The following is a 12,629-nucleotide window of genomic DNA, read 5'->3' as shown; positions in this document are numbered from 1 at the left end:
AATCATACATTAATTCTAGATTAAATTATTTATTATAATTAAAACATATAACCTATGTACGTAAGCCTAGCTTATATTTTTCAAAATTTATATAGTTGGGCTAGACATATTTATTTTAAAATCTAATTTAATAATTTTAATTGTTCAAAGTAATTATTTAACTATTTAAGGTTACCTAATTATTATAAAAAACTATTTTAATGGAAGATATATTTGGATATATACTTATTGGAACGTACTAATCTTTTGCAAAAAATTCCATAGGACATATTAAAAAAATACGAATTATTTGTCATGCGTTGCATGAGTCATAAGTTAATATATTTTAATTTTATTTTAGCCATTTAGATCTATTGCGACATATAATCTTTGATTTAGCTTTAATAAATCTTAGGTTTGATTTAGTGAAGTAATATAGATAAATGTATAAATATATAATAATTAAATAAGGATAATAAAATCGAAACAAAACATAAGTAAAAGAATACCAAAAAACAGGTACTAGAAAACAAATATCATATCAAACATTCAAGGTTTGCGCTATGTCTCCCTCCTGGACCCGCCAGCCTTAACTTAACTTTACACTTTATTTTAAATATGGGTCTTCAACACGTATTCAAGAGCACACAATAAGTTTGACTTAAATAACAATAGAATTAAATAACAATAGAATTACTGGTTAAATTTTTTGGAAATATAAGTACATTTGATGATTAATTAAAAATTTATAAAATCTATTTGATATTGTACAATTTAAAATTTACATTTGTATAGATAATAATACATTATTTTAAGCTATATATTGCCATGATAATAACTATTTTTGTAAGTTGCTGAGCAACCTAAGAAATATAATTTGCTCATAGCATTAGTTTTGATTTGACAAGTTCTTACTAGTCTACCAAACTTCAATTTAATTAAATTCATAACCAACCACAACGTACACGAACAAATTATTATTATTTATGAGATATTAAACAATTTATTGACTCCCGCTAGAAAATGACGTCTGAAATATTTTCAAACAGCCATTTCTCGATCGAGTCGGAGCAGCAGAAACCAGGGGAACCGTAGCAGGAAAACCATGAGAAATAGCAGCAGAAGTCGGAGCAGAGTGATGCCGAGGAATAGAAGCCGGAGCCAGGAAAACCTGAGGAACAGGATCAAGAGCAGGAACCGCAGTGTACCTGAGGAAGAGTAGTAGTCATTGGGTAGTCCAATCCACTTGTAGCAGCATCTCCATTATGTGTAGAGTCTTCATGGTTCTCTGCTGTCTCATCACAGAGCTATCAACTATACCGAGTTTCTTCTTCAGCTGGGTACGCTAGTAGTTTCTGATATCATTATCCATCCTACCAGGCAGGCGTGCAGCAACGGCAGCACATCTACACTTAAATGCAAATAAAAAAATTTAATATCGTTATTCCCATTAACATTCAGATACATATAAACAATTGCTTATAGAACTATTCTTTTTGTACAGCTGCACATTTTTTCTTAAACTTGTAGAAATGAGTAGTCCAAAGAGTCGGTACGGCGGTACCGGTTGCCAAGGAGAGTTTGATACTGGGTAGTCACCTTGTCTTATTCACGAGTTAACTTTCCACGTTTAATACCAGGCCATAGATAGGTTACTAAAGATATAAAGATTAACTATTGTTACAAAATCAGTTGGTATGAATCTTTTTTTTTTGAAGTATTAACATTAGAATAAAATTTCATCTTATTTGTAAAAAGTTTTTAGAAACAAAGAAAAAAAAACATGTACGTAATAGGGAAACTAATAAATAATCTACAAGTGTTACTATTTTAACCTACAATTTGATATCTAAATGACTTAATTACCCATAAGATTTCTAAATCTGCATAACAGTTATTGATGTTTAAGTAATTTGATATCTCAGTGCCTCCCTCCCCCTCCCTCCCTCTATATACGTGTATATATAATATATTAATAATTACTTGATATAAATTATATCCAATTTATACGTGTAGGGAGACAACTACAAGTATAAGACAAAATGTTCATTTGTACAAAAAGAATATTTTTATAAAACAATATTAACTGCGGATTCCAATTGAAATGTTTCTCACTTTGTTTAATTGTATATTTGAATGTTAATAAAAATAACGATGCTAATACGACGGACAAGGGCATTAAAAAAATAGTACTGGCATACCTATCTGAAGAAGAGCTGGATACAGTTAATAGCTGGTGATGAGAGAGCAAAGAACCATGAAGGCTCTAAACATAATGGAGATGCTGCTACTAGTGGATTGGACTACATAAAGCTCTACTACAAAAAGAGCTTTAAGAATACAACAGCACTACTCCACAGAATAATGAGGAGAAGAAGAGCGTTTGCGATGACACTAGAATCCCGCCCTGACATCAATGGAGATATAGCTGCTTGAAGATCCTTCTGTTTCTTTTCCTCAGCTTCTCTCTGTTCCTGTTCCTCAGTTTTCCCTGGTTTGAATCCTCCTACTTTTCCTCTGCTCCGGGTCCGGCATCTGTTCCCGTTCCCCAGGTTTTTCCTGCTCCAGCTCGTGTTCCTGTTCCCCTGGTTCTCTCTGCTAGGACTTAGATCGAGAAATGGCTGCTTGAAAATACTTCTGCTCCTGCTCCTCAGGTTTTCCCCGCTCTCATTTCTGCTCCTGTTCCTCAGATGAGGCACACCTAAGAAAACCACAGCCGAATTAAAAACAAGAAACACTTCATTACTAAGCATAACACGTTGAAAAGGTAAAATGGCAGTGAAATGTAAAAAAGAAAAAGAAAAAAAGTAAGTGTGCTTTAAAGTTAGAACTTTGCACATCACGTTGTAGCCTAGAAGTGAAAAGTAAACAATGTAGTGAAATTTCAATCAAATGTGATATCACTAAAAACTTGTCAATACGACATGGCACATCACATTTTAGCCTAGAAGGTAGACCATAATTTTTTGGTTTACACACTAGCGTACAAGACACGTAATCCACCTAATACATGAGCGTAACCATGATGATATGTCCAAATACCAATTTACATGCCTCATAATTCAACACGTGTAACAACAAACCCTAGATTTCCATTTACATATGCAACGGTCAATTCATTTGTTCTCATTAAAAACTAAAGCAAGACCTATCTAACTGTGTCTATAAAATTAATGAAATGTTCATTGTTAAAATGAAATGTTCATTGTTAAACTCATATCTTCCTAAAAATGTACTTGCTAAATTTACCCTATCTAAGGTCTTCACCCGGGACTGTCCAGCGTAGGATTACCTTGCAAACATTTTACTCTCTTATTATATATGAGACTTGATTCTAGTATAAGCCGTCCATATTTCACAAGGCATACATAAACCATCCGATATCACTCCCAATCAAATCTACCCAAGTTTCTGAATATGAAAACCAAAAAACAACCACTGGTACATAAAAATAACGCAAAAGATCGAAATTACAAAGAAAGATCAAAGCTTTATAGCACAAGCCCACTGTTCAATACAAAAATGTGTGAAATACATAATCAAAAACACATAAAGAATCAAATCGAGCAAGTTTCTGAATTTGACAAACAATAGAAATCAGCAAACTAATAAATACAAATCACAAGAAATCTCAAATTACCAAGAAAGATCAAAGCTTTATAAAAAAGACAATAATAAAAAAAATTTAAAATCTACCAAGTTTCTGAATTTGACAAACAATAACTCAGAAAACATATATCCCTAAAATTAACATATACCACCAAAATTACCAAAAAAGATCAAAGATTTAAGGCAAAAAGCAGTGTTTTATACAAGAAGAGATGTAAAAAAACACATAAGAATCAAAACAAAATAAAGTATTTATACCTGGTCGTGATTGTACATGAATTTTTTTACAACTAATTCCGGTTCCGACAAGCCAATTCCCGGCAAAAGCACACGAATGGAACCCCTGGGACTATGAGAGTGCGTCCACGGAGAAATTGTTACAAATGATGATATTTAAGGGCGTAAAATCAGAAGCAATCGCGGGTTACAGCCCATTTCGGAAGACCCACATGTAAGCCCATTTCGGCTCTGATAGTTGTGTTATTTTTTGAAAGTTCTTTTTAAAAAAATAGGACCTCTTTCTTTTTTTATCTATGTTACACATTTTGTATTAATCTTTTTTACATAAAAATAACTTTTTAATTTTTTTTGCATGATTTTACAATCATATTTAATTCACTTCTGTAAAAAAACAACTTCAAATGCAAGTAAAATAAAATTCAATATTTTTACAAAAATATTTTTAAAAATGGGTTGTTTTCTGTTAGGTATAGAATAATTGTATTAAGTTACTCTTGGTTGTAAAAGTACAGATTGCTCAATGGGGTTCGGGACGGGAATCGACAATCCCGTATACGTCCTATATATATATAATTCGAAACTTAAACATATTTATAATATAGAATAAATTATAAATAGTTTATTTCAGTTCCATACATAATATAACAAAAATATTGTAGGGCGCCTTAAATTATTTATGGATTTATTTTAATTTTTTATAATATATTTTTAAAAAAATATCAAAATTTTTTAAAAAATTACTAATTAAAACGGGATGATGAGACGGGGTGTGGATTAAGTTTGGCCCCGTGAGCGGGGATGGGGATACATTATAAATCCCCGCGGGATACGGACGATCACAGGGCAATTTTTTTTTATGTATGGCGGGTATGGTAATGTCGATCCCCACCCCGAACCCGCCTCATTGAGAAACCTACTCACGCTTCAAGACAGTTAAAAGTACATGAACAAAAGTATCCAACATATGATATATAATTGACAGCTATAGTGTTTGCATTGAAAATATGGAGGCACTATTTTTGTTGAGAAAAGTGTGAGATATATACAAACCACAAGAGTTTGAAATACATCTTCACCCAGAAAGAACTGAACATGAGGCAGAGAAGATGGTTAGAACTAATCGAGAATTACGACTGTGCAATTAACTATCATCTAGTAAAAGTAAATATGGTGGCAGACGCTCTAAGCAGAAAAGAAAGGTTAAATATGATCACTTCATCTGAGGAATTGATCAAGGAATTTGAGAAGTTTGAAATAGATGTTAGTATTTCAAATATGTCTACAAATATGTTACGTGCTATATCTTTTCAACTAGAATTATTGGAGAAAATAAGAAGGTGTCAAGAAGAAATTATGAAGTATAAAACAAATAAGTTAATACGAGAAGAAAAAGGGAGTCAAAAGGATGATAAAGGGATACTAAGATTTTCTTCCAGAATATGGATACCCAATGTGGCCGAGCTGAAAGATGAAATCCTTCGAGACGCTCACAACTCCAATTATATATTCAATTCATCCTAGAACTACGAAGATGTACAAATACTTAAGAGAAAACTTTTGGTGTCCAAGTATGAAGAAAGAGATTTCTGAATGGGTAAGTAAGTTTGACACTTGCTAAAGAGTCAAAGTGAAGGAATTTACGAATGAGCGGAAGCGTGATATAACAATTATTCCGTAAAAACCATGTATCGCACATATAGAAAAATGTATAAATCAAAAAGAGCGGGGGAATCGTAACCATACCTTAAAAATCGAAGTTTTATAAAATGGTTGCTAGCAGTTGCTTTTCAGTGTGTGAAGCACTCTACCGGTATCCATTAAAAATAATCCTCTTCGATGAAGCTTTTTTATAAAACCAAGCTTTTATAAAAATGGAGTTTTGGGAGATAAAGAGAGAGAGAGGAAGAAGATGGAGGCTAGCTTCTTCTTAGATTTTTCACAAACACAAGTGTACCTTTAGAATGAGCCATCTCATTCCATTTATAGGGCTCTCATAGGGTTTTTATAATATATCAATATATATATATATATTAGCCCCATATTTTATCTTTATAAAATACTTTAATAATAATTAAAACTATTTTAATCATTATTTCTTTTTCTAAAGTATTTAGAAAATAATTCTCTCTCTCATTATTTCATCAAAAAAAATATTCTTTTATGGTGTGACCCTGTAGGTTCAATATTATGCTGGTATTAGAAATAAATAATGATAAACTTTTATTAATTATTTACATGAATACTAAAATTCACTAAACCTAAGCCTAAGCCACAAGCCTCAAAGGATGATTATGTTCACATTTGTGACATAAAAGAATATACAGATATTGAACTCCACCTGGATGAGCTGGAGGAAGTAAGGGGAATAAGTGCCTATGGACAGCTACCAGAAAGGCTAGTGTTCAAGTATAAAGGAAGTATGGAAAGGACTTGGCCTCTTCAAAGAATTCTAAATGAAGGTTATTCTACCTTGATTAGAGTCTACTCAGCCATAAAAAGGGATACTGGTTTTACCAGGACTGTCAAGACTGAGATTCTCAACAAGATTGCCAGCATAAGGAAGACTTGATGGGAGTCAAATTCCTTGCCTAGAACATTACTCATCCCAGAGCATGGAACTACAATTCATAAATCACCTCATTGGTTGATGGAGTTCAGAGACAGTAAAGGAGTCAGAAGATTTTTCAGACTTGAAGACCAGCTTAAGATTGCCAGTAATGAAACTCTCAAGGACATGCAATCTAAGTTGGATATCAGTGATGAAGATGAAGCTGAATTCTACAGACAACTCCAACTCCAAGTAGAGGAAAATGTCAGGAGGCTAGGGAAGAAAACAAGGGAACAAAGGAAAAGAAAATGATTTGCTCAGGCTAAAGGAGCAACCTTGAAAACACTGTAAATCTTCAACTCTATCTCAGTACATACACTTTTGCAGCACTTTTGAATTTCTATTTGGTCTGAACTCACATAATTGTTAAGTGTTTTGTTATCATCAAGTTAACCCTGAATTTATGCCTACAATTCTAGTAGACATAAATAGGGGGAGATTGTTAGGAATATATGTGTATTAGTTTGATGATAAGTTAAACAAAACACTTAAGTAGAAATTCAGTGTTTGTAGCCTCAACGGATAAGACCACTCTGGCTATCCGTTGATGGAGTAGCTTTACTTAGAAATAAGTTTAGTATTGTAGCACATTTCAGTCTTTGTAAATGAGTTATAATTCTTAGAAGTTGTAGGAAATTATAAGTCATGTTGACTACTAGTGGATATGCAAATAGGAGGGCTAATTATAAATATTTCATGCCTTGTAATTTTGTATAAATGAAGTAGTAGCAACTGATAAATTAAAGACCTTCAACGGATGAGAAACAAAGCCTCAACGGATGTCTCTAAAGCTTCAACGGATAACATCCATCAACGGATGAGTGCATCAACGGATAAAGCTTCAACTGCTAAAGCATCAACGGATAAGAGCATCAACGGATAAAGCCATCAACGGATGAAAGCTTCAATGGATGCTCAGTTCCATAGCAGTTGATAGTGATAATTCATAAGCTGACAGAGGCACATGGGTTGACAGAGATAATTGGAATGTGGTAGCCTCTTGGAGGAATCAAGAAAAAACAGCATTTCCATTCTGGTGCAAACAAGGAAGTATTCAAAGATTCACAGATTATCTTAGATTACATTGGACAAAGAAATGAAGAAGAAACATGTGAAGAACTATTTTATAATTGTATTTTATCTTTGTCTTTACTTGAAATACTTGGTGATATATAAACCAAGTTGCAGCTAGTAATTAGGTGTGAATTTTCAAGAGCTGTTTAGAAAAATTCAGAGAGAAAATTATCTAGTTTGTACTAGGAAGCAGCTGTGAATAATTCTTTGTATCACAGATTTTCTGAAATACACATCTCTGGTGGAACAACAAATCCACCAGAAAAGTTTTTAAAACCTTTGTGTTCTTTACATTTGTGTTTTGAATATACATTTGTCTGCACTTGCTTAAAGCAATTCACACACATCTGTTCATCATACACTTAGCTTTTGAAACTGCTCAAAACTTGAAAAAGTTTTGAGATTTACATTCAACCCCCATTCTGTAAATCTCATTGTTAGTTCCTTGGGAATAACAATTGGTATCAGAGCAAGCTCTTAACATATAAAGAGTTTAAAGATCTATTCTACTAACATCATGAGTAAGAATGATATTGGAGTGAAAATTCCAATCTTGGAAAAAGATAATTATCATCACTGGAAAGTAAAGATGCATCTACATCTTCTCTCTCAAGATGAAAGCTACATAAACTGCATTGAGAATGGTCCTCACATCCCTCATAAAGTAGCCACAGCTGCTACTGCCACAATTGATGTTGGACAGTCTATTCCCAAGCCAAGAGCAGAATGGACTCCTGAAGATATTGAAGAGGTTCACAAGGACAAGAAGGCCATGGACATTCTGTTCAATGGCCTAGACAAAGATATGGTTGATAATGTATTTAACAGCCTCTCTGCTAAGGAAATTTGGGATACTGTACAACTTATTTGTGAAGGTACTGAGCAAGTTAGAGAAAACAAAATGCAGCTTCTCATTCAACAATATGAATATTTTCATTCTGAAGAAGGAGAATCATTGAATGATACTTTCAATAGATTTCAGAAACTGTTGAATGGATTGAAGCTGTATGGCAGAGTGTACCAAGTCAAGGATTCCAACTTAAAATTTCTAAGGTCTCTACCAAAGGAATGGAAGCCTATGACTGTTTCACTAAGGAATTCTCAAGATTATAAGGACTTCACACTTGAAAGATTATATGGAATTTTGAAGACCTATGAACTTGAGATGGAGCAAGATGAGCTGTTGGAGAAGGGAAAGAAAAAAGGTGGATCAGTTGCACTTGTAGCTGAAAATGAGAGAATTGAAGCCAGGAATGAAGAAAAGACAATGCCAAGTCTCAAAATTGGCACAAGCAAATCAGAATCAAGCAAGGGAAAGGAGCAAGCAGCTGAGGTTGAAGACAATTCCAGTCAAGATGACTCTGATGATGTTGATGAACATCTGGCCTTTCTGTCCAGAAGATTTGCAAAGATGAAATTCAAGAAAAACTTTAGAGCCACTAAGCCAAACAAGAACATGGTGGACAAGTCTAAGTTCAAGTGTTATAACTGTGGCACAAGTGGATACTTTGCAAGTGAGTGCAGAAAGCCAACTTCTGAAAAGAAGAAATTTGAGCAAGTGGATTACAAAAAGAAATATTTCGAATTGCTCAAACAAAAGGAAAGGGCTTTTCTGACTCAGAAAAATGACTGGGCAGCTGATGGAGCCATTGAAGATGATGATATAGAGTATGTCAACCTAGCCCTAATGGCTAATTCTGATGAGAATGAAACTAGTTCATCAAGCAACTAGGTAATCACTACTGACCTCTCTCAGCTTTCTAAATATGAATGCAATGAAGCTATAAATGATATGTCTACCGAATTGTATCATTTACGTGTTTCACTTAAATCACTGACTAAAGAGAACATGAGAATTAAAGAGAATAATATATTTTTAAGTGATAGGAATGCTATGTTAGTGGGTAAGGTAATTGAGCTTGAAAAGATTAAAATCAAATGCTTATCTGTTGAGAGTGAACTAGAAGAGTCTGTTAAGAAAGTAGAAATTCTTTCTAAACAACTAGAACGTGAGCAAGAGGTAATCAAGGCCTGGAAAACATCTAGGGATATTAGTGCTCAAATTGCCAAAGTTCAAGGAATTGAATCCTTCTGTGAGAATGCCTGGAAGAAAAACAAAAGGGAAATGGAATTGATTGACGGACTGTCAACGGATGTGGAATCAACGGATGATGAAAGTCATCCGTTGAAGGAAGAAAAGGAGCATCCGTTGAAGGCTGATCAGTTGAAACAGGCAAATATTTCTAAAAAGGATAATCCGGGGTCAGAGGATTTGGTCGTCACTATGAAACCTCAATCTAAATCAACCTGTTTAATCCATAAATAAATGCCAGCGGAAGATATTTATCATTTATGACCCTAAACTACTCCAAGATCTTTTAAGGTTACAGTTCTAGAAACAAGATATCCAAATTCCACAAATAAATTTTTCGCTTTCTTTTAAAACTCTTTTCAACAAATCTCAATCTCAAAATTAAACCCACTAGTATAACTTCGAAATGAAGTATACTAGGCCCAAATAAAATATACAACTATAATATAATATAATATAAATAACTTTACACAAAAGAACTTACACTATTCGCAAACCCTGGACCAACCACCTTCCAAGAGCTTCTTCTTGCTTCCTCGAATTACGCGGCTAAACAGCAAGCTAATCCTCACTGGAGGTTAAATTTAAAAACAGGCAAGTATGAGCGAAAGAAATGCTCAGCAAGATCATTATGACATATATAGGGTCTTTTTGATATAAAACCGACATCTGCATTAGAGCAGAACATTTAAAATCATAATTGTTGAATCATAAAATTTTAGTTGAGGAATCCTAGATTTAATTCCTTAATTGTATTCAAAACCAATTTGATATTTTTGAGCGAGATGCTTCAGCAATACTTTGAATCTTGACGAGAATAAAACTCGTAAAACAGTGTTTACGGAAATATCGTAAACCACAATAACATGAAACATATGATTATGGATTGAATCATAAACTTTATTCAAAACCGAACTCTTGAAATTAATACTTATTTTGTTATCATATCAAATTAGATATCACTACGAACTTTTGATGCTCACAATATCCCATACTGAAGTCAACACCAATCATCTGTACTAATACCACCTTTGATATTTAACAACAAACTAAGTATCAGCATAAATCAAAATCTGAATCAAAACCGCACTTTACCATTATTCCAAAACAGAAACAGTTGATAAATCATTCCTCATAAGATTATCAAAAGCAATATATTAATATCGATTGGAACCAAATTATGCACTATGCTGTTCCTGATGATCAGTCATGAAACAACACCGGTATCCCGCAACCATACCGTTAATATAGGTACTACTCGTATCCCGAAGACATACGGTACCTATAGGGCACCAGAAAAGGCATAACAAGTCTTGTAAGATATTACACTTCCGTATTACACTTCTATATAATAGCTCACGCTGGACCGGTGCTTCGGCCTCTTACGCAATCAGTAACCATTCAATCTCAAAACCTTTTATTGAAAAGGAGTCATAATACTCGACAACCGAAACAATTTTATTCCCTCATTCACTTGGGCAGGAATACTTGCAACAAAATCATTTTTCTCAAAACCCAAAACATTTGTAAATCTATTCTGAACATAGAATAGCAGAAGAGTGCTTGCATAAACAGAATTATTTAATTCAGCATTATGTAAAACATTTATCTATCTTGAACTGAATAGGGAAAGCAAAACTTGCATAATAAGCTTCAAAATAAATATCACTTGAACAATAAGTGATGATAGGGATACTTGCCTTTGGGTTTTTAGCAGTTAGTCACACTCGCAAAGACGCATCTCTTATGACATTCTGTCTCAAAATATCACCGTCCTTCTTTTTAACACTTTACTGATATGTTGCTCCTGCGATTGCTAGAAGCCAGATATCCAATACCATTCCATTCCATTCTTTATCCAATACCTTGTCCCGATCAACTCGAGAGATCCGCATCTATAATTAAAATATATAGCTTTAATTGTCTAAATGATAATAACTCGAAGAACTGCGCGTCAAAAGTCTATCGTCTACCCATACGATAACCCACACATGAATATAACAGACAAACACAGGACTCTTGATCCACATACACACATAATTCACATAGCACGTAAGCACATAATCCACGCATCACATAATTCATATCACATATGATTCAATTCGTTAAAAGGTTCGACTCGATACGTTTAAAACTGAAATCAGGTCAAAAATATGATTTATCGATGAATAATAGACTCAGAATCATTCGTAAAATAAGCGACCTTTCGAAACAAAAGGATTTGGGTCTCGAAAGTATTTTTAATAGAAGCAGAATATTTTCTTGAGTCTATACGCGTTCGTTTCGTATTAAACGGACGAACGGTTGATTTATTATGAATTTTTGAACATTTTTCGGAATTAAAACGGTCTCCGAATCATTTAATAATTAAATAATAAAGCTCGAACACCCGAAAATAATTTTATAGAAATTATCGAGCCTGGAAAATAATTCCAAATAATAATTTAAAACTCAAACTATTTTTTTTCAAATTTTTAAATCAATTTTAAATAATTAAATCTAATTAAATAATCAATTAAAATTAATTAATAACTAAATAAATTAATTAATCAATTAATATTTAAATTAATTGACTAATTAAATAATTAATTATCAACTAAAATTAATTAATTAAATAATTTGGATTTATTTTTAAATTAAAATAAATTTTCAGAATTAAAAAATGATTTCAAAAATAAAAATGAATTTCTAGAAATTAAAAATAGGATTTTTGAATTAAAATAAAATATAAAATACAGAAACACTTTCAGAATAGAATTTTGGGGGAATTAAGATCAAAGTCGGGTCTTAACAAAAGAAAACAGGTCGGGTTGGAGGAGAACCAGGTCAAGCAAGAACTCACCGGATTTTGGGGATGAACCCAGTTTCCGGCGAGGGATTGCCGTACTCCGGCGTCTCTCCGACGAAGCAAAACAGAACGGTTTTGAGTCGTTTTTCACCATGAATCCATTCCAAACACTCCCAGCAGTCCTGACCATGCAATAACAACAACAATCAGTTAGTTTAACCCGGATTCCGGCCAACATC

General features: G+C 33.3%; 1 long non-coding RNA gene across 2 annotated transcripts; it reads right to left on the bottom strand.

The window, feature by feature from the left end:
• Nucleotides 1-845: 845 nt before the first annotated feature.
• Nucleotides 846-3,999, bottom strand: LOC141667328 (uncharacterized). Of its 2 annotated transcripts, none has more exons than XR_012552594.1 (3): nucleotides 3,847-3,999; nucleotides 2,181-2,680; nucleotides 846-1,390 (listed from the first exon to the last, which is right to left on the bottom strand). It is a non-coding gene; the product is annotated as an uncharacterized LOC141667328 (long non-coding RNA). The 2 variants fall into 2 exon arrangements; XR_012552593.1 differs by having other exon boundaries at nucleotides 846-1,385.
• Nucleotides 4,000-12,629: the final 8,630 nt, after the last annotated feature.

The sequence above is a fragment of the Apium graveolens genome, chromosome 6 (genome assembly GCF_009905375.1).
Source record: "Apium graveolens cultivar Ventura chromosome 6, ASM990537v1, whole genome shotgun sequence".
Lineage (NCBI taxonomy): Eukaryota > Viridiplantae > Streptophyta > Magnoliopsida > Apiales > Apiaceae > Apium > Apium graveolens.
This window is presented reverse-complemented; position numbering and strand designations above follow the sequence as displayed.